This window comes from Phaseolus vulgaris, chromosome 6 (genome assembly GCF_051622355.1).
Source record: "Phaseolus vulgaris cultivar YP4 chromosome 6, ASM5162235v1, whole genome shotgun sequence".
Lineage (NCBI taxonomy): Eukaryota > Viridiplantae > Streptophyta > Magnoliopsida > Fabales > Fabaceae > Phaseolus > Phaseolus vulgaris.
The window spans coordinates 2,993,882-3,020,181 of NC_143503.1; positions in this window are offsets into that span (position 1 = coordinate 2,993,882).

The following is a 26,300-nucleotide window of genomic DNA, read 5'->3' on the forward strand; positions in this document are numbered from 1 at the left end:
AAGGAAGCTCGGCAGACGTCATGTTTCTGTCGACTTTTAATAAGTTACGGCTGTCCCCCGATCTACTGAGTCCCTATACGGGATGTTTGTATGGGTTCGGGGATAACCAGATAGAGGTCCGGGGGTACCTGGAGTTGAGGACTACGTTCACGGACGGAGAGGCCTCCCGAACAGAGAGCATTCGGTACCTCGTCGTTAACGCCAATTCTGCCTATAATATTTTGCTGGGCAGACCGGCGTTAAACCGTCTGAGTGCAATATCCTCCACCCGGCACATGAAGATGAAGCTACCGGACCTCAGTGGCCGGGTGATAGTCATCAGATCAGACCAAGAGGAGGCAAGAAAATGCTACGAAAACAGCCTGAAGACGAAGAGAGGCGTTTTCATGGTGTACGAACGTCTACCAAGCGCGGACGCAACGATGATCGAGGCGACGCCCGCTGGGCAGACCCCCGAAGAGGCCATAGCAGAAAGGGCGATGCCCGGAGCAGATGCGCCAATGGAGGAAGCACACGTGGAGGAGGCGGCGACCGTAGAAGAAGCGGCGCCCGCCGATGATGATAATAGGGAGCAACCCGCGACCAACATCCTAGAGAGGGAGATTGGCGGCAAAGCTTTCAAGTTAGGAAGCTCGCTAAATCCAAAAGAACGGGAAGGGGTGGCGGAAGTGATTTCGCGCCTCCTGGATGCCTTCGCGTGGTCCGCCTCGGACATGCCGGGCATCGACCCCGATTTTCTGTGCCACCACCTCAGCATGGACGCCACGGTTCGCCCCGTGCGTCAGAGAAGGAGGAAATTCAATGAGGAGCGACAACAGGTGGTGAAAGACGAAACGCAGAAGCTGCTGAGTGCTGGCCACATTAGGGAGATTCAGTACCCTGAGTGGCTCGCCAATGTCGTTTTGGTGAAGAAGGCAAACGGAAAATGGAGAATGTGCGTTGACTTCACGGACCTGAATAAGGCGTGCCCAAAGGATTCCTATCCGCTGCCCAGCATTGACGCCCTAGTGGACAGCGCGTCTGGCAGCAAAGTGTTAAGCTTCCTGGACGCCTTCTCAGGTTATAACCAAATCAAGATGCACCCCAGGGACGAGAGCAAAACTGCGTTCATGACCGAAACATGCAGTTATTGCTATAAGGTGATGCCTTTCGGACTCAAAAATGCGGGCGCCACGTACCAGAGGTTAATGGATAAGGTCTTGGCGCCAATGCTCGGGAGGAATGTATACGCCTATGTGGACGACATGGTGGTGGCGTCGCAGAACAGGATGCAGCACATGGCAGACTTGGAGGAATTGTTCAACACAATATCCAAGTACCGCCTCAAGTTGAACCCCGAGAAGTGTGTTTTTGGGGTAGAGGCCGGTAAATTCTTGGGTTTTCTGCTCACCGAGAGGGGTATAGAGGCGAACCCCGACAAATGTGCGGCCATTATTGCCATGCGGAGTCCGACATCGGTAAAGGAGGTTCAACAGTTGACAGGGCGGATGACGGCGCTCTCGAGGTTTGTTTCCGCTGGAGGAGAAAAGGGGCACCCGTACTTCCAGTGCCTCAAGAGAAACAGTCGCTTTGCATGAACTGAGGAATGCGAAGCGGCTTTCGTTAAACTGAAGGAGTACCTGGCGACGCCTCCGGTTCTCTGCAAACCGGTAACGGGCGTGCCCCTCCGTTTGTATTTTACTGTAACAGATAGGGCCATCAGTTCTGTGTTGGTACAAGAGCAGGGCCAGAGTCAGAAGCCCATCTACTTTGTAAGCAAAGCCTTACAGGGAGCCGAGACAAGGTACCAGGCGCTGGAGAAGGCGGCGCTGGCGGTAGTGTTCTCGGCTAGGAGGCTCCGTCATTACTTTCACAGTTTCACGGTGGTGGTAATGACCAACCTCCCCATACAGAAGGTGCTGCAGAAGCCCGATGTGGCAGGAAGAATGGTACGCTGGGCTGTGGAACTGTCGGAATTCGACATACAGTACGAGCCTAGAGGATCCATTAAGGGGCAGGTGTATGCGGATTTTGTAGCAGAACTTTCGCCCGGAGGTGAGCAAGAAGTGGAAGCGGGTTCACAGTGGCTGCTCTCGGTTGATGGTTCCTCAAACCAGCAAGGGAGTGGTGCGGGAATAGTGCTGGAAGGACCCGACGGCATACTAATCGAGCAGGCCTTGCGTTTCGCCTTCAAGGCAAGTAACAACCAAGCAGAATACGAAGCCTTGATTGCAGGAATGCTCTTGGCCAAGGAGATGGGCGCACAGAACCTCCTGGTGAAGAGCGACTCCCAGTTGGTCACGGGGCAGGTGTCGGGTGGGTTCCAGGCGAAGGACCCACAGATGGCGGCGTATCTCAAATACGTCCAGTTGTTGAGAGGGGCGTTCAACGCTCTTGAGTTGATACGCGTCCCGAGGGAGCAGAATGCCAGAGCTGACCTGCTTGCAAAGCTGGCCAGCTCAGGCAAGGGGGGTAGACAGAGGACAGTGATCCAGGAGACCCTCAAAGCTCCGCGTCGATTCGTGGAAGACAACAGGGTGGATGTCCTCCAGATTTATGCATCAAGGGGAAGGCCGAGGAGTCATTCCTCATTAACCCAAGATACGCAAAGGGCGCCCCGCATCAGTATATACGCGGGTGTGTCTGAGGAAGAGCAGATGCAGGTTTGTGTCCTGTCCACGGGAGACACCTGGATGACGCCCTATAAATGATACCTGGCGGATGGGGCCCTTCCAGTGGACCCTGAAGAGAGTAAGAAAATCAAAAGGAACGCCGTAAGATATACCTTGGTGGATGGGGTGTTGTTCAGGCACGGCTTCACTCACCCTATCCTAACATGCGTCAGTGGCGATGAGTGCACCAGGATAATGGCGGAGCTACACGAAGGCATCTGCGGAAGCCATGTAGGAGGAAGATCCTTAGCCTCCAAGGTAATACGCGCAGGTTTCTTCTGGCCAACAGTGAAAGAGGATTGCGCACGGCACGCCCAGCGGTGTAGGCAATGCCAAAAGCATGCCGACTGGCACAAGGCGCCGCCTGAAGAGTTGCGGTCCATATACAGCCCGTGGCCTTTCCACACATGGGGTATTGATATCCTGGGCCCTTTCCCACTGGCAATCAGGCAGATGAAGTATCTGATTGTCGCCATCGAATACTTCACCAAGTGGATAGAGGCAGAGCCCGTGGCACAAATCACCGCGCATAAGGTACAGCATTTTGTGTGGAGAAACATCGTGTGTCGCTTTGGCGTACCTAGGCGCCTGATATCTGACAATGGGACCCAGTTCGCCAGTCAGCAGTTAAGAAATCTGTGCGCTGAAGTGGGAATCAAGCAAGTGTTCGCGTCGGTTGAACACCCCCAGACCAATGGACAAGTAGAGTCAGCAAACAGAGTTCTGCTGAGGGGGTTAAAAAGAAGGTTAGAGAAGGCCAAAGGGGCGTGGGCGGAAGAGGTGCCAAGGATTGTATGGGCATACCACACCACGCCCCAATCCTCTACTATGGAGACGCCGTTCAGTTTGGTGTACGGGTCGGACGCGATGATTCCAGTAGAAATACACGAAAGCTCACCGCGTTTTCAAAACTTTGTGGTGGAGGAATCTAATGAGGAGAGGCGGGTAAACTTGGATCTGCTAGAAGAGGCCAGGGAAGAAGCTAGAATAAAAGCTGAAGCGATGAAGAGAAGAGTGGAGCGGCAATATAGCTCTAAAGTAAAGCCACGACAGTTTCAGGTGGGCGACCTGGTGATGAGGAAAGCCCACCCTTATGAGTTGGAGAATAAGCTGTCTCCCAAGTGGACCGGGCCCTTCAGAGTTGCTGAGGCTAAGGGCAACGGTTCGTATAACCTGGAGACTTTAGATGGAGGCCCTATCCCGCGCAGTTGGAATGCAGCCAACTTAAAATTTTATTTCAGTTGATTTATGTAAGCAGCATGTAACAGTTTAGTTGAAGGGGACGCTCTTTTTCCCTTTCGGGGGTTTTTTAATGAGGTCACCCTAATAAATGGAAAAACCAGTTGAGAAAAAGAAGTGCTTTGGTTTTCAGCCATTATTTTCCCTTGTTAGAAGTAATGTGATGCGTCGCCTAGGCCATGGCGTCGCCAAGGAAGAAGGTGTCGCCTAGGTCTTGGCGTCGCCCAGAAAGAAGGCGTCGCCCAAGTGAAAGCATGCATCGTTGGCAGAACGAGACGAAAGGAAGTCGCGCGGTATATGAGGCATATGAAAAGTAAAGTGGCATTGTAAAGAATTATGATATTGGAAAATTGTTGTTACAAGCAATGTTCAGTACAAAATGCAAAAACATAAACAGGCCGCTTCTCAGCGCTCATCAGAATCATCACTGGAGGAAGGCGAAGCCCCTTTCCCAGCCCGCAGCGCTCGAGTAAGTCGTGACCTCTTTTCTTGGCTTATTTTCGAACCTGCACAAGGGGACAAGATGCGTTAGAGACACCATGAAGAAAGACAGGCACAGTTAGAGAGTAACGAAGGTCGAAGTTGCTTAAGGCAGTGGTCCTTACTTATGTACTTCTCAAGAGTCCTAGCGTTGAACTCCAAGCTGATCACCGTAGCGGAGTCAAAACCTCCCGCCTTGGCAAGAATCCGGCAAGCTATTTGATCACTTGGAGCCAGATTCTTGAGGGGTTTGGCTTTGAGGGTTTTTTCCTCTCTCACCCAGTGCAGCGGAAACCCATCGAGGGCGTCGGGAACAAGATCAGTGCAGCAGATCTTGAAGAACCGGCCTTTCCACCCCGTGAACGAGCTTTGGAAGGGTGTGAAGAGAACTCTTCCGGGAACATTGCTGAGAGTTACCCAGAGGTTGTGCCTCTGTCTCTTCACCTCAAAAAAGTGAAGAAAGAGGTCAACCGAGGGTGCACAACCCAGAAACCCAAAGAGGATATCGAAGGCTTTGACAAAGGCCCAGCTGTTGGGATATAACTGGGCTGGAGCCACGTTGATCTCCGTCAGCAGTTCCTTCTCGAACCGGGAGAAGGGTAAGCGCACCCCGATGGTCTTGAACACCACCTGGTAAAAGTAAAAGAAAGGGACCCCGTCGTTCGCTCGTCCGTCTCCACACACTGGCTCCCTCAGAGTGCAAGGGAGCACAGCGATGTCGTCATCGTGCCTCCTTGCGAAGGCCCGATGGTCGTAAGAACACAACTCCCCTTTGTGTTCCCGTACGGCCCTAGTGGAGAGCAAACATGAACACTCATCAAGAAGTTCACTCGAGGCCCAAGGGTACAAGTCTTTGGGACGGACCCTGGAGGAAGCATCGTGAGAAGACATTCTTTAACAGGATCAAGATGGCTGGAAATGCAAGGGTTGAGTGAGGGGAGCGAAGGTTAGAACAGCCCTTCGACAGAGAAGAAAGGCTGCAAGAAGAAAGGGTGCAAGAAGAAAGAGCGCAAGTAGGTTATGAAGAGTGAGAAAACGATGAAGATAGTTCCAGAGCTTGAAGAGTTAAATAAAGCGGTTAGAGCGCCAAACGACGTGAATGGATGCACCGCACGATTGATACACGTGGCAGAAGATGAAAGGATGACGCTGGCACCACTGTTTTAAAGCAGAAAATGTCCCGTCAACAGAATGTCCAGTGGTACGATGCGCCGTCGAGAATGAGCCAGGGGTGCAGCAGGAGTCAGAAAATGAAATGACTAGATACCCCACTGACCATTTAAGCAGCGCCACGTGGATCAAGTCGAATGACAGAAGGTCCCATCAGCTGTACAAGAAGCGCCACGTGGATGGCACAGGCAAAGCCTTGGGCTCTTCGCTGTTATCAGGCGTTGGCCAAGGCAAGAATTAAAGTCAATGTCGAAGTAAAGGTAATGCCCGAGGCGTTGCCAAGAAAGACGTAAAGGGCGACGACAGACGAGAAGTCGCGGGTGTCGCCAACCCAAATACCGACTGGCGTTACCTCCCCGATACCCACAGGTAGGAAAGACTGAGGAGGGAGAAGAAATCAGAGAAAGGCAAAGTTAGTTGCAGGCGTCGCCTCCCCGATACCCACAGGTAGGAAAGACTGTGGAGGGAGACGAGACCGTCAAACGCTAGCGAGTCACTAGCAGGGTGTTCCCCGATACCTATGGGTAGGAAAGACCATGGAGGGAACAAAAACCCCACAGCACTCAGCGTTTTAGACACCCGGGGACGATACGGTGCTGCTTTGGCAGGCCTCTCCTTAGGCGTGGGCGCCGAGTGCTGAAAGATCAAAGAAAGAGCCTTTCGGTATCAGAGTCGTCCCGTGGACGATACGGCGCCACTTAGTGAGCCTCTCCATGGGCGTAAGGGTTGGCGAGCGACCTTACCTCATCATACCAAACCGCCCAACGAAGTGTGAGAAACGGGCGGGATACAGATAAAATAAGTAAAGCGTATGAAGGGAAAAGATGAGAACGAGATCGCATAGGCGGAGTCGTATGTGAAAAAGAAATAAGGACAACCATGCGAGTGTCCCGAATCAATAACAAGAGTGTGGATAGTTCAAAGAATCACAAGTTTTTGGCAGATGAAATTAAAAAGCGAAGGTAAAGAATGAAGAGTTAAGCTTGAAGAGGAAGGTGGCGGATGAGGGGCAGCAGTTCAATCGTTCAAATCCATGGGCACGACCTTCCCGTCGACTACGTGGTGTGTGGGGTCGCAGTTTGAAAGGTTGACGCCGGGATTCTCGCAGGACGCCTGGGACAGGGCTTCTTGGAACCCCTCCTCGAAGGTGCCCGCCATCTCCTGGATAAGGGAATTTTTCTCCTTCTCCAGCTCCTCAATGGCGGCGTCTCCGGAGGCCACCTGTTTCTCCAGAGCCTCTTTCTCCACACGAAGCCGGCTAACCTCGACCTGCAGCTCGTCGTAGTCAACTCGGAGAAGGTCCATAGCTTTGGCCTGCGTAGCCATTTCCTCCTCTATCCGTTCCACCTTGGCAGTTTGTTCACAGCAGCGGTCCTTCAGGTCCTTTTGGGTTTCCGCGTCTGCTTTGACCAATTCCTGAAGACCCGCTACCTGTACTTGGAGAGCGACTTCACGAGCGTAGAAGTCAGCCTGGAGCTCCAAGGCCTCTGCCAATTTCCTCTCAGCCTCTGCCCTGGACTCTTGTGCTTGTTTCAGAGAGGAACAATAAGCTTCGTTCTGGCGTCCCAGGGCCTTCTTCTCCTCCTCCAGGGTGGTTGCTTTCGTTTCCAAGGCCTGGAGGGTTTGGGTTTGCAAGACAGCGTTTCTGGCCTGGGAGCGCCATTCAAGAGCCACCGCCAAGAAGGCCCCCAGATAGAAAGGCATACCTTCCCTCCTGTCGGTACCTTCCGGCATAGTCCCGCCACTGAAACCCCTCATCAGATGCATGATTGGAGGGGGAATGGCAATGAAGTCGGGGGCGGCAGCATCGGGAGCCGGGGAAGCAGTGGTTTCTGGTGGAGGCAGAGGAGGCGCAGATTCAGCACCTTCGCCCCTTTCCTCTTGGAGAATCATAGGAGGGAGTGAGGTTGCGCTTGGAGGGTTGTCCATAAAGGGGTTCCCTCCCTGCGGCGGCGTCTCTACCAAAAGAGGAACCCGCGCGGATTTTCTCCTCTTGAAGGGTGCCACGCCTCCTGATTCCTCATCATCTGACAGAATCTCCAAAACCCTTTTTCCTTTGTCAAGGGGGGTTGGAGCCGGTGACGAGGCCGCAGCTAGGGGCACAGCGGCGATAGGCAAAGGGGAGTTGGGAGTTGGAAGCACGTCAGAGCCAGGAGGAGACGTCGGAGATGGGCTAAAAGCACCTTCAGCAGTGACTGGCGGCGGCGGCGTCAGAGCCGGCGGGAGAATCGGATTGGCAGTAGGGCTGGAGGAGGCGCCTGCCTTGGCGGCACGAGCCTCCTTCAGTGCTTTCGCCAACATCATTCTTTTGGAAACGCCCATCACCGATCCTACACCAAGGCAGACCAAACAGCAAGGATTAGTACTAAAATAGCTATGCGAATTCACGATACGCGAAGAGACGTGAAATGCAAGTAACATGGTACAAGTGTAAAACAAGCATAATAGTATGGGGAAACAAACGATCGATAGCAGGCTGTTCATAGCAAGAAAGATGAGGGGAGAGCCCCTTACCAAAATAGGTGGTCAGGGCGTGGGCATTGTACTCGCTAGCGACCAGCTTCAAGGTATCAAAGACGATCCCCAACCCCGCCAAGGCTTTGCTTACCTCCCTATCGGCGGGGGATAGCTCTTCCAGGGTTTTGGCCCTGAGCAATTTGGGGCGTTCCGTCCAGTAAAGTGGGAAGCCATCCAAAGCTGTGGGATCATGCTTGGCGCAGCACACCCTGAAGAACTTCCCTTTCCAGTTCTTGTAAGAATTCTGGAAGAGGGAGAGGAGGATCCTGCCAGCGATCCCGGAAAAGCTTACCCAGAAGCTTTTCCCCTGTTTTTTCACCTCAAAAAAAATGCAGGAAGACATCTACGGAAGGAGGAATGCCCAGGTATCCACAAAGAATTTGAAAGCCCCTCACAAATGCCCAGCTGTTGGGATGAAGCTGGGCGGGGGCAGTGTTGATTTCAGTAAGAAGCTCCCGTTCGAAGGGAGTGAACGGGAGACGCACTCCTACGCCCTTGAACACGGTCTGGTACATGAAGAAGAAGGGTTTCCCCTTTCTAGGTCTGTCGTCCAAACAAACAGGTTCCCCAGGCCTGCCGGGACGGACGGATATGTGGGCGTCGTGTGTGCGGCAGAAGGCGTTAAAGCTGTACAAATGGGGATCCCCCCGGTGAGCTTCCAGGTCCTGGAAAGAAGTCAGGCTGGTGCATTCACTCAGGAGCTCATCGGAGGCCCAGGGGTAGAAGGCTTTGTAGTTGGACTTGGGGGTCGTAGGGGAAGAATCAGGCTCCGCGTTCGCGTGCGTCATGGTGAAAATAGATAGCTGGAGAAAGAAGAGAGGAAAAAGGGTTTAGCAAGTTTAGCCATGGCAAGAAGGGGAAAGAACCCCAGGAAGCGTCACCCACGCAAGAAAAATCAAAGGAGGAAGAAGAAGCGGAGAAATGCAGTAATACGTGAATAACAACAGTCCCAGGCAGTTCAATAAATCAATCTAATGCGACGAAGGGAAAAGGTCGTGAGTATCCGAGATCATACCTTTGCTATTGGAATGGAGGCAGCAGAAGGGCACAGGAAGGAGAGAATCGCAGTTGCAGAGAAAAAAGGTTTTCGAAGGCGATGAACAGTGCGGAGTTGCAGAGCGAATGAATGTAACAGTAGGGTGAGCGCGGGGTTTGGAGTAACTTAAACGTTACATTTCGCAACTCAAGAGGCGCTAACCTAGGGCCGTGGGATCGTGCCACCCGTCAAAGGATCAATTGCTCAAAGAGAAGCGCGAAGGTCTCTAAAGGAGGTCCGCGCGATGGGCCACGTGGCGCGCGATAAAGGGTAGCCCAAAAGGTGTAATCATCCCCATTGCAGGGAATGTCCAATCGGTCATTAAGAATACCCCTATGGTTCAGATAATGTCGCGTCAGTAATTCGAAAATTTGCTGAGTCAGCAGAGAATGACACGTCATCAAGAAAGCACGTGGATGGCGGGGGCAAGGCTTTAGTCTTTGCGCTGAAGACAAGTCTTCGGCTTAAGACTGGGGGGCTTGTGTACCGTCCCGTATCAGGGCGTTGACTAAGTCAAGGTCAAAGTCAACAACAGGAAAGTCAAAGTCAGCTCGAGGTGTCGCCCAGATGTAGAGACGCCAAGAGGAAGAGTCGCCAAGGCAGAACGAGACGTCGCTAAGGTGAGGTGTCGCCTAAGCGAAGGCGTCGCCTAGGTGAAGGCGTCGCCTAGGTGAAGGCGTCGCCTAGGTGAAGGCGTCGCCTAGGTGAAGGCGTCGCCTAGGTGAAGGCGTCGCCCTGGTGAGGGCGTCGCCAGATTAAACAGTGTAAAAGCAAGGCAATCACGGTGTAGTTCCCCGATACCCATGGGTAGGAAAGACCATGGAGGGAGCGACGTCGTGGGAAAGCCTCAGGTCCCGATATCGCGGGAAAGTAATAAAGAGAAAGAAAAGGTGGCTCCAAGGCCATAGTAATAGTACCAGTGAAGGGCAGCCTGACTCGCGAAGTACCCCTGCCGCCCCAGAGACGCCTTCGGGACAGATACGACCCAAGAGGAAGGTCACGCCCAGGATAACCGGGTGCAGGGTGTGAGAGGAAGGCAGATACGCTCTCAGAGTAAGTGGCTAGATACTTGGGGGCATGAGTTGGCACCCAAAAAGCCACCCCTAGCGCAGTAGCACTCCCAAGCAGGAGGACCCACACGTAGAAACGTCCCCAGATGGGCAGAAACGCCCCCAGATGGGGTCATGGCGTCGTGAGGCCCTCCACGTGTATGACAGCAATGCCGGAATAGAAACACCCTCTAGTCAGGTGCCAGGTAATTAAAGATATTCAATACAGTTTCCCTTTTTGGCATTCAGGTACTATTTTGGCTCCCAAGCGTTTCAACGTCTTAAATGCGCTACGTTTCATAATTAAGCGCTTTAATGAGCGCGTTATGTTTGAGTTTAAAAGCGCTTTAAGGCGCTTTAAATGCTGGGGGCAGTTTAAATAGCGCTGAGAATGTCGGAAAAAAGGGGGGAACCTTTGGCAAATTTAGGAGAAACTCTCTGGTTGCTTGCCCGTGCTTGAGGATTACGTACAAGTGACTGGAGAATATTTTTGCCTGAAGGGGACAACACAGACACACATATACACAGTTCTTTTACCACCCTTCAGAGTGCCACACGCGGTGCTCAGATACGTGGGTGGACAGTTTTTGGTGTTTCTTGCTGGCTGACTTGAGCGTCGGAGTGCAAACGGCCGCTAGGGCGCCTCTTTGTCCTCTTTTTTGCATGAAATTTGCAGGCATTCAGTGGGAAGGAGTCCTTTAGCTGACGATTGAGGCCACGCACGAAGACGTCCCGGTCAACCGGACGGAACATGACCATATGAACATCTCAAAGTCTTATTTTTGAGTGAATCTATTGGGGTTCTCTGTGCAAAGGTATGAACAAATTGCATACTGCATTTTCATCAATTTTAAAGGTAATTTTTGGTTATGAAAAATGTTCTTTTTGCTGTCACAGTAAAACAACCGATTGTTTCTGCGAAACAACCGATTGTTTTTCCTCTAGCACCTTTGTATAATGCTGTCAAGTTTGCTTATGCATGATTAAACCATTACTCTTTTTCAAATCTTGCTTTTGGACAAATATACATTGAGTGTGCCTCATAATTTGATAATAAAAGATTATATCCACTTGTTTGTACTGCTGGACTACTCTATTATCATTATGATTTCTGCTTTGTACAACCCTTCTCATTGTCTATTTGTAGATCAAATAGGGGGAGAAGTTTATGCTTGATTTGGTTGTATAGTTAACTTTAAAACTGATGCATTATGTTGTTGCTTCTTTGCACTTGAAAGCACTTGATTACTTCAATTTTTCTGGTTTTTCTGCTAATGTTGTATATACAAAAAACTGGTTTGTGTGTGTCTTGTTATCTTGTTGCTATACTTGCTTTGTATATGCATCAATTCTGTGTTACAAGACCGTTCAAGTACAAGTGCTATGATGAAGAATGATCAAAGTGATGCTTCTGGTTCAAGAGTATACACCTTACTCAAATTCTTGACAAGTCAAAATTCATGACCTATGTAAAGTAAGTTGTATATGTTCATCCTATGCTTTTGGCTTCATAAAGACCAAATGAACTTCTAAACATGTTGAGGTAATGCAAAGAAGAGAGAATGTGTCTACCAAATCCAACTCTTGATCAATCATTTGACCAACTTGAAGATGAACGTTTTGAAGTACTCCATTGTCGGGTGCTGCTGGATGAAGAAAAGATTGGGGGAGAAATTGTGGTCTCCTTGCTGAAATTTCTGGGGTCTATGGTACCTTGATTCTACTGTTGTCATAACTCTGATACACCATAGATTTTTCTGCAATTCTGATATTGTATCAAAGATTTGTTGTTGCAATGGTGCTGCTGGTTTATTATGTTGCTTCTATATGCTGGTTTTCAATGTAAGAAATTCTGCTGTTTATATCCCTTCTTTCATTCTATTTGAGAAGACAAATAGGGGGAGAATGATGTGGTTTTATGTGTTGTGTTGCTGCTGCTACACTATGGTGTTATCTGGTTTTATCATGGTTTAAATTCTACTGTTGCCATGCTCTTATTCACCATAGTTTTGTTCCACACAAGTCTCATTTTGGCACTGGTTTTTATGGCTATTTGACTGGTTTTTCTGCTTAAAGGCTTATACAGAAAACTGGTTTTGTGTGCCTTGGTATCCTGCTGGTATACTTGCTTTGTATATGCACAAATTCTGCTTTGCAGGACCTTTCAAGTTCAAAAACAACAACACAAACAAACCAGGGACTTGTCTTCATCAAATACGGGGAGATTGTTGAACAAGATGCTTTGATGTCTCCAAATCCAAAAGGAAAGCTTGAAGACCTTGCTTCTGGGTGTGTGTGTTGTCTAGTTGTTTGAAACTTGTTAATTCACTCCTTAAGATGATCCAAGTTCATTTGAATCTTTAACCTTTTGAAAAGATGTGTTTTCTAAAAAGCTGTCAAAAATTCAACAGGTTGTTTTACCTTAGCTGTTTTTGAAAAACTTGGTTGACTTTGCTGTCAAACCAAAACAATCGATTCTTTCGACAAAATAACCGATTGTTTTCCTGAAAACCTTAACAAAATTCTGTTAAGCGGTTTGAATATGTTTTAAATGATCCTAACTAACTTGGCTCCTTTATTAAATGCTTTTGACCACTTGGTGGGTCTATATAAAGGTGGTTTTACGCTCCTAATCTTGAAGTAATAGAAAGAGTTGATCAAAACAGTTTTTCCAAGATTTGAAAGAGCTTTGGATCATTATTAAGTGTGTGGAATAGGATTGGGTTGTAATTCTGAACTTTAAGCTTTGTAATACCCAGGTGTATTCTATTCCCTTCTTCCTTGATTACTGTATTTTTGTCGTTGTGTTGCCAAGGAGTGTTGTGTGTTCTTGAGGTGTTCAAGATCAACATTCTTGGTGTGGTTTGCCAAAGGTAGTGTGTTTCTTGAGGGATTCAAGGTCACTACTTTGGTGTGTGGTGTTTGTAATCTGGTTTTGATTGCATAGTGGAATACCCAGTGGTTTCTGGGGACTCGATGTAGCTCTTGGTGTAAGAGTGAACCAGTATAAATTGCTTGCGTGCTTATCTCTTACCCTTAACTCTTTAAATTCCGTTTTTAAGTTGTTTTTATAAACTGTTGATAAAAACAACTGATTGTTTCGACAAAACAACCGATTGTTTTTCTGATATCATCTTAAAACAGTTTTGGGTATTTGTTTCCTTAATTCTTTTCTCTGTAATTCAGCATTGATTTTCATTATACCTTCAAAGTTAGCGAAAATCCCTCTTAAACAATTCACCCCCTCTCGTTTAAGGCCATACATTCTAACACTTTGCTCTATCTAACAACAAGTAGATTGAACATAATGTTTGTTGTATGTCATTGTGCAAGATATCAAGCAAATCCAAAGGAATCCCACTTCAAAGCTGCAAAAAGAATTCTGAAATATCTCAAAGGAACATCAATTGTTGGGTTATGGTATCCTTCTCACTCCCCCATTCATTTAATTTGCTATTCAGATTCTAATTTTGCAGGATGCAAGCTAGATAGGAAAAGCACAAATGGCACTTGCCACCTTCTTGGTTCAAGCCTCATCTCATGGCATAGCAAGAAGCAAGCTTGTGTGGCTTTCTCTATTGTAGAGGCTGAGTACATTGCTACTGGAAGCTGTTGTGCACAAATCCTCTGGATCAAACAACAACTTGCAGACTTTGGATTGCAAATCAGCAAGGTCCTTTTGATGTGTGACAATACAAGTGCTATCAATCTTACCAAAAATCAGATTCCGCACTCAAGAACTAAGCATATTGAGATTCGCCATTGATCCGGTCGGTCATCGGTGGTTGATGACGTCAGCAGAAGACAATCACGTGGACCACTCGTAGGGTGACACGTGGACCCGGTGGCAGAGAGATCAGGGAGCAGATAATCCAAAGAGGTGATCGGTGGTCAGTAGTCAAGTGGCCACCGACAGACCAGTTGGCAGAGAAGTCAGGGGACAGATCACCCAGAACGGTGATCGGTGGCCAGTAACCAAGCGGTCATCGACAGATCAGTTCCCAGATGAACACCTGGGGGCAGAACGCGAGAAGCAATAGAGCACCGATCAGTCATCGGATGCATGGTCATCGGGGGCTCGTGTTACACGTAGTTAAGCTGGGGCCGAGGCTCCCAGCAAGAGCGTTGCGCACAGACCTCGCATGAACATGTCTCAGAAAATCGTGCATGAGAGTGGCCTGAGGGGGGGCTAGTAAACCGATCAGCGATTGGTGACTCCCTCAACCCATTACGTGCATGACATCGCGAAGGGGGAATCGTTCGCACAGAGAGCAATGCTTGGTGAGTGTGCTTAGACCAGCCACACCTGGCGTTCTCCTGAGAGTATGCGATTTACCCAGATGAAGGGAATGCGCTAAGTTACTCCGCCAGGGGATAACTTAGGCACGCAGTGAGAAGCGCTAGAGCCTTCAAGTAATGACACGTGTGTGGTTAGTTGCATGCCTCCACGTGTCATCATCTGAGAGGGACGCGGTCCAGACAAAGGTGCGCTCCGTGCCGCCGAAGGTACAGACAATCGCAGACACGCGCAGACACTCACGTTCTACTGATTCTGGAGGTACGTTGCCACAGAAAAGCACAACAGGGTTCTGACACATGCCAGAGAGGCATAACAGAATTCTGTTAGGCGCAAGTACAGAGGGAGGCATAAAAGAGAATTAGAGTGAGATTCAGAGGGGAGTTTTTTTACACGCTGTTTTTACACACATTGTTTTTCTAGTGATTCTGTGATCTGACTTGAGCGTCGGAGCGCCACCGGCCGCAGAGGCGCCACTGTGTGTTTTTCAGGTTCTCAGAGAGGCTATCTGTGGAGCGGACTTGGAGGGCACGTGGTGTCAAGCTGGTGAGGAAGATCGTGACGAGGCAACGCTCTTGCGCTGAGTCAACCGGCAGGATCAGCCATCATTTCATCAGGGATCATGTGAGCAATGGGAACTGTGAAGTGAAGTTTATTGAGACAAAGCTGCAACTAGCTGATATCTTCACAAAACCACTACCAAAAGAGAGGTTCTTCTTTTTGCGAAATGAGTTAGGTATCCTTGACCTTCAAAATCTTTCCTAAATCTGTTTTATAAATGTTATAGTCTATTTGTGAACACAAATTGGGGAGAATTGATTGGTTCTTGTGTGTCTTTCTCTGGAAATGTTTTAAAACTGCTGAAATCTCTGATATCATAACTGTTTCTGCTTCTGCTGATAGAAACAACCGATTGTTTCGTGTAAACAACCGATTGTTTGCCTGGAACATTGTTTTCGACATGTGAAAAACTAACTTGCTGCTGTAGGAAACACTGGATTGTATATATGTTATTTTTGCAGGAACTGCTTCAGATTCAATCAATATATATCTTACAAGCAGAATTCTCCTTCCAAAGCTTCGGTCCTTGTTGAATTACATGAAGCTCAACGCACCATTAGGCGTTTGGAAGAGAAATTGCAAAAGATGGAGGTGCAACAAGCTAGGCCATCTCACTCTATCCATGATGGACATCATTCACATAGACCTTCATCAAGAGGTTCTTCAAATGACTTAGGCCGTGAAGAGGACCATAGGAGAAGAAGGACTCCACCCCAATTCCTTGGACATAGACATCACAACCAAGGGGAGAGACCTCACCATGGAAATGGCTACTACCAAGATGCCAAGGCTAGGCTACCTTCGGTCAAGCTTCCTTGTTTCAATGGATCTAGTGATCCTAATGTGTATTTAGAATGGGAGGCTAAGTGTGAATAAATATTTGAGATCCATGAGATCCAAGATGAACAACACAAGTATAAGCTAGCCACCTTAGAATTTGTAGATTATGCCATGAAATGGTGGCATGGTGTTGTAAAGGACATTATGTATCACAAGGGTCCTCCCGTGGACTCTTGGAACTCTTTAAAAGATCAAATGCGCGCTAGGTTTGTGCCCCCACATTTTAGGAAAGACCTCATGTTGAGACTCCAATGGTTTCAACAAGGCACGCTAAATGTGGATGAATATTACAAAGAGTTAGAAACGCTTGTGCTTAAAATTGAATTAGAGGAAAGTGAGGAAGCTATGATTGCTAGGTTTGTGAGTGGTCTAAGGAAGGATATTCAAGATGTTGTTGAGTTACAAGAGTATTCATCATTGGGTTCTTTAGTTCATCTTGCAATGAAGGTGGAAGCCCAACTTGCTAAGAAAAATTCTTTAAAAAATGCTCCCAATGATGGTTACTACAACAAGTCTTGGAGGAACAAAAAGTCTTTTTCTAAATTTCCTTCCAAAGATTGTTCTTTCAAACCCAAGGAACCTAAGCCATATACTTCTAGGCCTAAATCACCCACTAGAACGTCTAATACCAAATGCTTTAAATGTATGGGTTATGGTCACATAGCTGCTAATTGCCCTTCTAAACGAAGTATGTACATGCATGATGGCATTGTAATGAGTGAGCATGATTCGGATTCTCCTAAGCATTCTTTGCATTCTAGTGCAGTGGGGATGAGAGTGAGTGTCCACTTGAAGGGGATTTGTTAGTTGTGAGAAGACTTCTTGGCCAAGTTTCACAACCTTTTGATGAAAGTCAAAGGGAAAATATTTTTCATACAAGATGTCTTATTCAAAACAAGATTTGCTCTTTGATAGTGGATGATGGTAGTTGTGCTAATGTGGCTAGTACAAGAGTAGTAGATAAGCTTGGATTGCCTACTATCTCTCATACAAAGCCCTATAAATTGCAATGGCTTAGTGAAGTAGGAGAAATTGTTGTGAATAAAGAAGTCCTCATCCATTTCTCAATTGGAAAATACAAAGATGAGGTATTATGTGATGTTGTGCCCATGGAAGCTACACATGTTCTTTTGGGAAGGCCTTGGCAATTTGATAGAAAAGTTTTTCATGATGGCTTTACCAACAAACTTTCTTTTGATTTCCATGGCCACAAGGTTACTTTAAAATCTCTCTCTCCTAGAGAAGTCCATGAGGACCAAATCATAATGAAGAAAAAGAGGGAGAGTGAAAAAGATAAAAAAGATAAAAAAGATAAGAGTTTTAAGCCTACACTCCTTGTGTCTAGGCATGAGCTTCAAAGGGAATTAGTGGCTCACCATCCTCTTTTCTTACCATCCCTAGAACTCTTAAGCTAGAACCACTTGTTGATAGTCCTCATTGTTTGGAAAATTTGGTGGAAGAGTTTCAAGATGTGTTTCAAGATCCTCCAAAAGAACTTCCACCTTTGAGAGGGATTGAACACCAAATTGATTTGATACCGGGCTCTTCCTTACCAAATCGTCCATCCTATAGGACCAATCCAAGTGAAACCAAGGAAATTCGCCAACAAGTTGAGGCTTTGATTGAGAAAGGGTGGGTTCAAGATAGCATGAGTCCTTGTGCTATGCCTATCATCTTAGTGCCTAAAAAAGATGGCACATGGCGAATGTGTTCGGATTGTAGGGCCATCAATAACATTACAATTAAGTATAGGCATCCCATACCTAGGCTTGATGATTTGTTGGATGAATTGCATGGTTCTAAAATCTTTTCAAAGATTGATCTTAAAAACGGCTACAATCAAATCCGTATCATAGCGGGTGATGAATGGAAGACGGCTTTTAAGACCAACTTTAGTTTGTATGAGTGGTTAGTTATGCCCTTTGGTTTAACTAATGCACCAAGTACCTTCATGCGCCTCATGCATCATGTTTTAAGACCTTTCATTGGTAAGTTTGTTGTTGTTTACTTTGATGACATTCTCATTTATAGCTTATCTTTGAATGACCATAGGTTGCATGTTAGGCAAGTTTTAGAAACCCTTAGGAAGGAACATTTGTATGCTATCCTTGCTAAATGTATGTTTGCTCTTGATCATATAGAATTCCTAGGGTTTGTTGTGAGTAGCAAAGGGGTCCATGTGGACAAAACAAAGGTGATGGCCATTCAAAATTGGCCTACACCGAAATCTTTGAATGAAGTCCGAAGTTTCCATGGACTTGCTTCTTTCTATAGAAGATTTGTACCAAACTTTGGTACCATTGCTGCACCTCTCAATGATATAGTGAAAAAGGAGGTGGCCTTTCAATGGGGAGAAGCACAACAAAAAGCTTTTGAGATTTTGAAAGAAAAATTGACTAATGCTCCCATCTTAGCCCTTCCTAATTTCACTAAAACATTTGAGATTGAGTGTGATGCTTCAAGTATAGGCATTGGGGCTGCTCTCCTCCAAGAGGGCCACCCCATAGCTTATTTTAGTGAGAAATTGAAGGGAAGTCATCTCAACTATTCCACTTATGATAAAGAATTATATGCACTTGTTAGGGCTTTGTTTACTTGGCAACACTATCTTTTTCCTAAAGAGTTTGTGATACATAGTGATCATGAATCTCTTAGGTATTTGAAAAGCCAAAACAAGCTTAACAAGAGGCATGCTAAGTGGGTGGAATTCATTGAGCAATTTCCTTATGTGATCAAACACAAGCAAGGCAAAGTAAACATTGTGGCGGATGCACTTTCTAGAAGATATGCTTTGCTAAATCTTTAGTTCTCAATATCTTGGCTTTGATCACATTAAGGAACTTTATCATGATGACCTTGATTTTTCTCTCATCTATCAAGAGTGTCTTAAAGGAGGACACAAAGATCTTTTTATACAAGATGGCTTTCTTTTTAAAGGAAAACGTCTTTGTGTGCCTCAATGCTCTATTAGATTATCTCTTGTTAGAGAAGCACATGAAGGGGGTTTAATGGGTCACTTTGGGGTTGCTAAAACTTTGGATGTGTTGCATGAACATTTCTATTGGCCTCATATGCATAAACATGTTCATAGTTTGTGTGATAAATGCATAGCTTGTCGCAAAGCTAAATCTAAAATGCATCCCCATGGTTTATATACTCCTCTTCCTATCCCTTCAATGCCTTGGGTTGACATATCTATGGATTTTATCTTAGGATTACCCAAGACATCAAAGGGAAAGGACTCCATTTTTGTGGTGGTGGATCGTTTTTCAAAGATAGCTCACTTTATTCCTTGCCACAAAGTGGATGATGCATGTCACATTGCAAACCTCTTCTTTCAAGAAGTGGTTCGCTTGCATGGGATCCCTAGATCTATTGTGTCCGATAGAGATCCCAAGTTCTTGAGTCACTTTTGGAAGACCTTGTGGGGCAAGCTTGGAACTAAGCTTTTATTTTCTACCACTTGCCACCCACAAACTGATGGTCAAACCGAGGTGGTGAATAAAACTTTGGGACAACTATTGAGATGTTTCATTTCGGGGAATCCTAGAGTGTGGGAGAATTTACTACCCCATGTTGAGTTTGCTTATAATCGTGTAGTAAATTCTACCACCTCTCACTCTCCTTTTGAGGTTGTCTATGGGTTTAATCCCTTAACACCTCTTGATCTTCCTATTCCCATTCTTGAGGATGTCTTGTGCAAAGATGGGGATGAAAAGGCTTCTTTTGTGAAAACTTTGCATAAAGACATCAAGAAGAGAATTGAGAAGAAGGTTGGCAAGTATGCTGAACTTGCCAATAAAAGGAGAAAAGCATTGTTGTTTGATGAGGGTGATTGGGTTTGGCTTCACTTGAGGAAGGATCGTTTTCCTACTCAAAGGAAGTCCAAACTAATGCCTCATGGGGATGGACCTTTCCAAGTCCTAAAGAGGATTAATGACAATGCTTATGAGTTAGATATGCCTGATACATTCTTAGGTAGTCATACTTTTAATATCAGCAATCTAACTCCTTTTTCTATAGGTCTCCAGAATTCGTGGTTGAATTCTCTCCAACTCGGGGAGTATGATGGAGATCAAGCTCAAGTAGACATGGAGGCCAATCATCAAGAGCAAGAAGAGGTTGAGGCTCAAATGGAGGACGCTCATGGAGTTCAAAGCCCACCTCAAAGGCTTACAAGGAGCATGTTCAAAGCTTTAGGAGCTAGTGGACATTTATTTTCTCTTTTTGTAATTTCTTTGTTTGAAGGTGCTTAGAGGGAAACATTAGAAACCTCTTTTGTTAAAGCATCTTTAGGTCTTTAGATTAGGAGTCTTAGGGGGGGTACGTTAGTAGATAGGTGTAGGAGTAATAGGGAGGTGCCAAAGTGAGAGAAGAGGTCACACCTTCCTTATGACTTAGATTGGCGCCACTTTCATTTGTATTTAGGGGGAAGTTTGAATTTATTTAGCTTTGCATTTCAGCACCTCTAGGCTATAAATTAAGGTGCTGCCCTTGTATTTTTCAGATCTGAATTTTGATTAGAGAAACTATACTCAATTTTTGAGAGAATTGGAGAGCTTTGTACCTTCCTCACTTAGTCTTATCTTGAGAGTTCTATGGTTACCTCAAGTGGCGGCTTGCACACTCATCTTGGAGTCACCATCCTCTAAGTGGCGTGATCATCCAACCATTCCTCCATCTTCATGAGCTTTCTCTTCTCCTTCCTTCCTTTTCTTGTTATATTCATGTCTTAGCTTGTTTCCTTTGTTGTTTTAGTTCGGCTTGTTCAGGTCATATGTGTTTTGCTTCGGTTCATTTGCTTCTTTGCTGTTCTTCATTTCTAGCCTTTTTGTTCGATACATTTTCTGTTCTTGTGTTTTTAGTTCGGTGCCTTTGCCTTTTCTTCCATTTTTTTCGGTTCAATTTGACAATACATGGAACTTCCATATGAGTTTGGGTTTTGGTACTAGTTTTGGTGAGTTCTTGAACATAGAACATTGATCCAATTCTATGAAAAAGTGCCTATCTCATATCCAACTCAAGTTGATTCCTAAGAATGTCAAGAATCATTCTCTATGTGGCTATTGGAATCACATCAGGAATTATGTCTTCCTCTTTTCTCTTAATGAACAATGTTTTATCATATGTGCCTCTGTCATATCCTTGTGAAGTAAGGAAATTGCTCAACTTTTCATACCATTGCCTAGGAGCTTGCTTAAGCCCCTAGAGAGCTTTCTTGAGTTTGAATACATGATCTGGATGTTGATGGTCTTCAAATCTTGGGGGTTGTGAAGCAAATACTTTTTCATTGATATAACCATTCAACAAGGCGTTCTTCACATCCATTTGGAATAGTTTGAATCCTTTTATGCAGGAGAAAGCAAGGAGAAGTCTGACAGCTTCTGTCCGAGCCACTAGTGCATATATTTCATCATAATCTATTCCCTCTTCTTGGTTATAACCTTTAGCCACATGTCTGACTTTATTTCTGGTAATCACCCCATGCTCATCCACCTTATTTCTGAATATCCACTTTGTTCCAAAGATGTTCATTTCAGGTATTCTTGGAACAAGTGACCATACCTCGTTCGAGGCAAACTGATTCAGTTCTTCTTGCATAGCCAGAATCCAATTGTTGTCCCTTAGAGCTTCATCCAAATTTTTAGGCTCCTCTTGAGAAACAAATGCCATTGTCTCACAGAGATTGTTTAGAGAATTCATAGTTGAAACTCCTTTTTCAATATTTCCAATGACATTTGTTGAACCAAGTGGTGTTCAAGCTTTGAAGAATCCAAACCCTTTGAAGGATGTTGAAGCCTTTTCTGTGCTTGTTGTTGCTGTGCTGGTTTAGTATAGTTCTGGGGTAGTTTGGGTATTGTAATCCACCCCTTGATCGAATCTAAAGCATAAGCATCTCAATCTTTGTGAAAGTAAATGTTTTCAAACTAAGTTAAAACAACCGATTGTTTTGTCGAAACAACCGATTGTTTATACTTACATGTTTTGAGAAAAAGATTGAAAACTATTTTTCAAATGGTTGAACTGTTAAGAACCAAAACAACCGATTGATTCGATGAAACAACCGATTGTTTGTTTTGGGACCATAACAGAAAAACTGTTTTATCTTTTACTAAGCTTTAAATGATTTAAACTGCTTACGCTCCAGTCATTAAATGCTTTGACCAATCTTTTAATGCAATTGAAGAGTTTTTTAAGATTTGATAACAAACTATATCTTTGAATAAATTCAGAAAAACAGAATAGAGTAACAATTTGAATCTGATTTTGAAAAGAGTTTTTGAGTTTTTCAAAAAGCTGAGATTGCTGAAATTTTGTGATTGATCAAAGTTTGTGGAATAGGATTCTGCTTGTATTGATTTGAGATTATCTTCTGTAACAAGTGTAATCCTTGTACTCTGTGAAACAAGTATTGGTTTCTGTGTTTGCTGAGATTGGCTGTGTGTTCTTGAGGGGATCAAGATCAACAATCTTGGTGTTGGTGTGTTGGCCAAGAAGTGATGGAGGAAGGCCCAAGCTCACCACACTATGAAAGCCAAGCTTCCAAGACCAAGACCGTCTAGCCTTCCAAAAGGAGCGTCTAGCCTCACAAGGAGCGTCTAGCCTCACAAAGGGAGCGTCTAGCCATGATGAGGAGCGTCTAGGCCAAGGCTACATGAGGAGCATCTATGAAGAGTCCTAGACCGTCTAGCTTCACACACACACAAGGGCCAAAGCTACGGTTTGGGAGAGAAGAGGCTTTGTTGCATAAAAGGCCCATTAGGGGTACTTAGTAAGATAGGTAGTGTAGAAAGAACTTTGTGAAGGAAACCTTCTAGAACCTAGGGTTGTGTGGTCGGTCATTGCATGGCACATGGCTTAGAATTTAGATTTAATTTTGGTTTTCTTTTCCTTAGAAATGTAGCTTAACATTTAAGCCCAAATAGCCTATAAATAGGAAGGCTATCTCTTTGTATTTCACAAGTTTATTTGAGTATTGTTATGCTGCCCATTTTGTGCACTAGCTATACTTCTCCTAGAAATCTAGGCTATAAACTTCACTTCCTTCACCTTTCTTCATAGAGCTGGCCGAACCTCTCTAATTCATACTCATCATGCACCTTCAAAGCCATCACAACTCCTAGGAGGGCTTTGTTTCACTCACCCATTGCTTCCGCATCCATTTTACTACTTTGATTCAAGAAGAACACATGAAATGCCATCATTTGGTATCATGAGCTTTTGGTTCTTCAAGATGAGTAGCTTGTCTTTTTAATTTCAGTTCTTCTTTATTTCATCTTTGTCATTTCAATTCCTTACTTGTCTTGCTGTTTTTATATTTTAATTTGTTCTTGGTGTGCTTTGTGGAGGATCCAACCCAAGCACTCTTGTTCATTTGATCTTGAACAAGTTCTTGTGCAATTTGTGATAGGATTCCATACACCTTTGTGTTGCTATTTTGTTTTAGGCTTTGAGTCTTTATTGCTTTCATTATTTTGCTTCATATTATGCTTTGAGTCTTTAATTTTCTGAATCTATACATGTTTTGTCAAGTCATGTTCAACCATATTGTCATCAATTCTTAGTAGTCCTATTTTTTTGGCTTGATTGTTTCTTGTTTTGGGTCTCTTTATATTGCTTTAATCTGCTGTTATTTTGATCCTTTGGTGCTTTTTATTTTTAGTTTGAGTTCATAATTGTGTCTTAGTTCATACACAATTTCCATTCTCACATTTCCATTGTGTTAATTTTGGTTATCTTGCTGTTTTCTTCCAGTTTTCCAGATTTCCCCTGTATCACCTCTCTGTTCTGGGCTGTTTTGTTTAACAAAATTTTTCTACCCATAGGAAAATTCTGAATTTCTGGAAAATGCAAGTTTAAGGTGTTATAGAAAAGACAAAAAAAGAATGAGGTCAAAAGGATCAACAGAAAAAAAATGATAAATCTCACAAAATCAGAGTGCGAATCTTGAGCGTTACAGCTGGCCTAACTGCACACCAAATTTGCAAAAATTATTAAAAAAAAATGGTGCATGCGTTTTAGGTGATTCCAAAGCCAAAATTTAGCTAAGATCCTGAATTTTCTTGTATCCAAATTTCAGAAACAAATTTTACAATTACAGCTCAGCATAAATCGGGGAACAAAACTGTTTTCTGGCCCACAACATTTTCCAGTGGTGCTGTTTTTTTATTTGGTCATCTAATCTAGTGCTTTTCTTTAGGAATTCCTTTTGTGTGCCAAATTTTATTGAGTACCTTTAATTGTTTGCTTTAATTTCTTGAATCTCTTTCTAAGTTGTCATATTATAAATCCTTTTGGTGGTACTGTTTTCTTTCAATTAAATTTGTTTCTTGCTTTTGTTTCTTGACCTCTCTTTTGTGGGTGCTGGAATTTAATTCTCTTTTGGTGCTTATGTGCATGGAAATTGACTTGGTTTAAGGTTAAGCCCTTGTGAATAGGTGCTGGAAATTGGAGAATTAAAGCCAACTTTCTAAGGAGGAGTCAAGCTAAGGCGAAACAAGCTTCTTGAAACAAACACTACAAACACCTAGAAGATCAACAATCAAGACAACAAAGAAAGTGCACTAACAAAAAAAAAAGAGGAACAACAAAGGGGGTTTTCTTATCTCCTTTACAACTTGGTTTATTGTTAATTACCTTGTTAACTACGCTTTAGACGGTGAGTGTGTCTTCAAGGGCTCAAAGTGTCCAAGAAGCCTCACCTAGGGCCGAATAGTATAGCATTCTTGATTAGTAATTGTTACTTGCTTTTCTTTTGCTTTGTTAGCTACGCTTTGCATGTTTAATTTTGTTTAAGTTTTGTTAAAAACCGTCTAGCTTTGTTAATTAGTTAGCATGCATTGTTTTCTTGCATTAAAATCTGATTTCTCAACTTAATTGTGTTCCAAGTGGTTTACTAAGAGAAAGCTTTGTGTGAAGACATTGAGGGATAGTTTTTGGCTAAGGCAAAGGCTTGGTATTTAAGTAGTCCACTGTGACTCACCTCCCTTACCTGGAAAACTACCTTCTTTGACTTTCCTAAGTTTTCTCAAGGTAAAATACTTGTATACACAAAGCTTTAGCCATGTCTTCTTCTTCTCATTCTACAAAGTCTATTGGAAGTGAATTAAAATCTTTAAAAACTCTTTTGAAAGAAGTTTCACAAACTGTGCAATCAATTGCATATAGACAATTGGAGAGTGAGACTAAACTTAATGTTTTGACTAAAGCAAAGAATGAGAAGTCTCAATTTTCAAAAAAATTACATTCTCATGCATCTAGCTCTAAACATCATGATTATCTTGGGGAAGAAAGTCTTAGGAAAAATGAATATCATCAACAATTCCCTAGGAGAGCTAGGAAAGAGAGACAAGAAAACCTAACCAAGCATATCTCTCACACTCAAGCTAGAGAAATTCCATGTTTAGAATACCTTGGCAATGATCAATTAGCATCTCAATGTTTCAATGAAAGATCTATGATCTTAAGGGACAAAGATGAGAATAGTAGCCAAGAAAAAGAAGCTAGTGAGAGTAAAGAAAATGTAAAAATAGAAAAGCAAGAGAAAACCCTTGGAAAACAAAAGGTGTGGGAGAAGAGTGTTCCTTCCCACAAGGTCATTCAACAAGAAGGAAAAGTTGAAAATACATTTGAAAATATACCTCTTGTTGAACAACCTAGCCTTACCTTTTGTAAAGGAACACTTGCAAGCCTAGAAAAAAAAGAAGAATCCTTAAAAAAGGCTTGCATAGATAAAAATATAGTAGATTATTTTACATACATGCCAAGATATCACCAAGTGAAGGTCAAGTCATCTATAGGCATCTACAAAGACAATTTTTTATGTGAAGTAGTGCCTAAAGAAACTTGTCATGTCTTATTGAGACAACCTTTGCAAAAAATTGAAATTTCCATGAACAAAGGTTGTATCAACGAGACTACCTTCACACATAAAAGAGAAATTCTTCATGAAGGAGAACTCATGGGACAAATTAGAGTTGATAAAACTCTAGAGCTTTTAAAAGGAAAACTTTTGTCCCCCATGAGAAAAGAAGTTCAAAGACATTACCTTAGGTACAATTCTTGTTTTCAAACTACGCCCAAAGCAATGTCTCATGAACTTTATACTCCTTCACCTTTTGTAAAAGATCTTTGGGAAGATACACATTCCATTTTGGCGCTTCCTAGGACAACAAAGGGTTTTTCTTTCTTTAAGGATGTGGATAATCTCTTCCTAAGAAATGTGACAAGCCTCCATGATTTATTTTCCAACATAATAGATAGAGCTCCAAAATTTGAAAACATAGCTCTTTCTTCTATGTTTCACGAAATCATGAGAGACACTCACAAATCTTGGGATAAGAATCCTTTCCCTTATAAGCATGCATACAAAGGAGTAATCCACAAAATTACTCATATTTCTCCATTCGAAGTTGTATGTGTTCTATGTCCTCTTGCCTTTATAAAGTTGTTACTCTGTC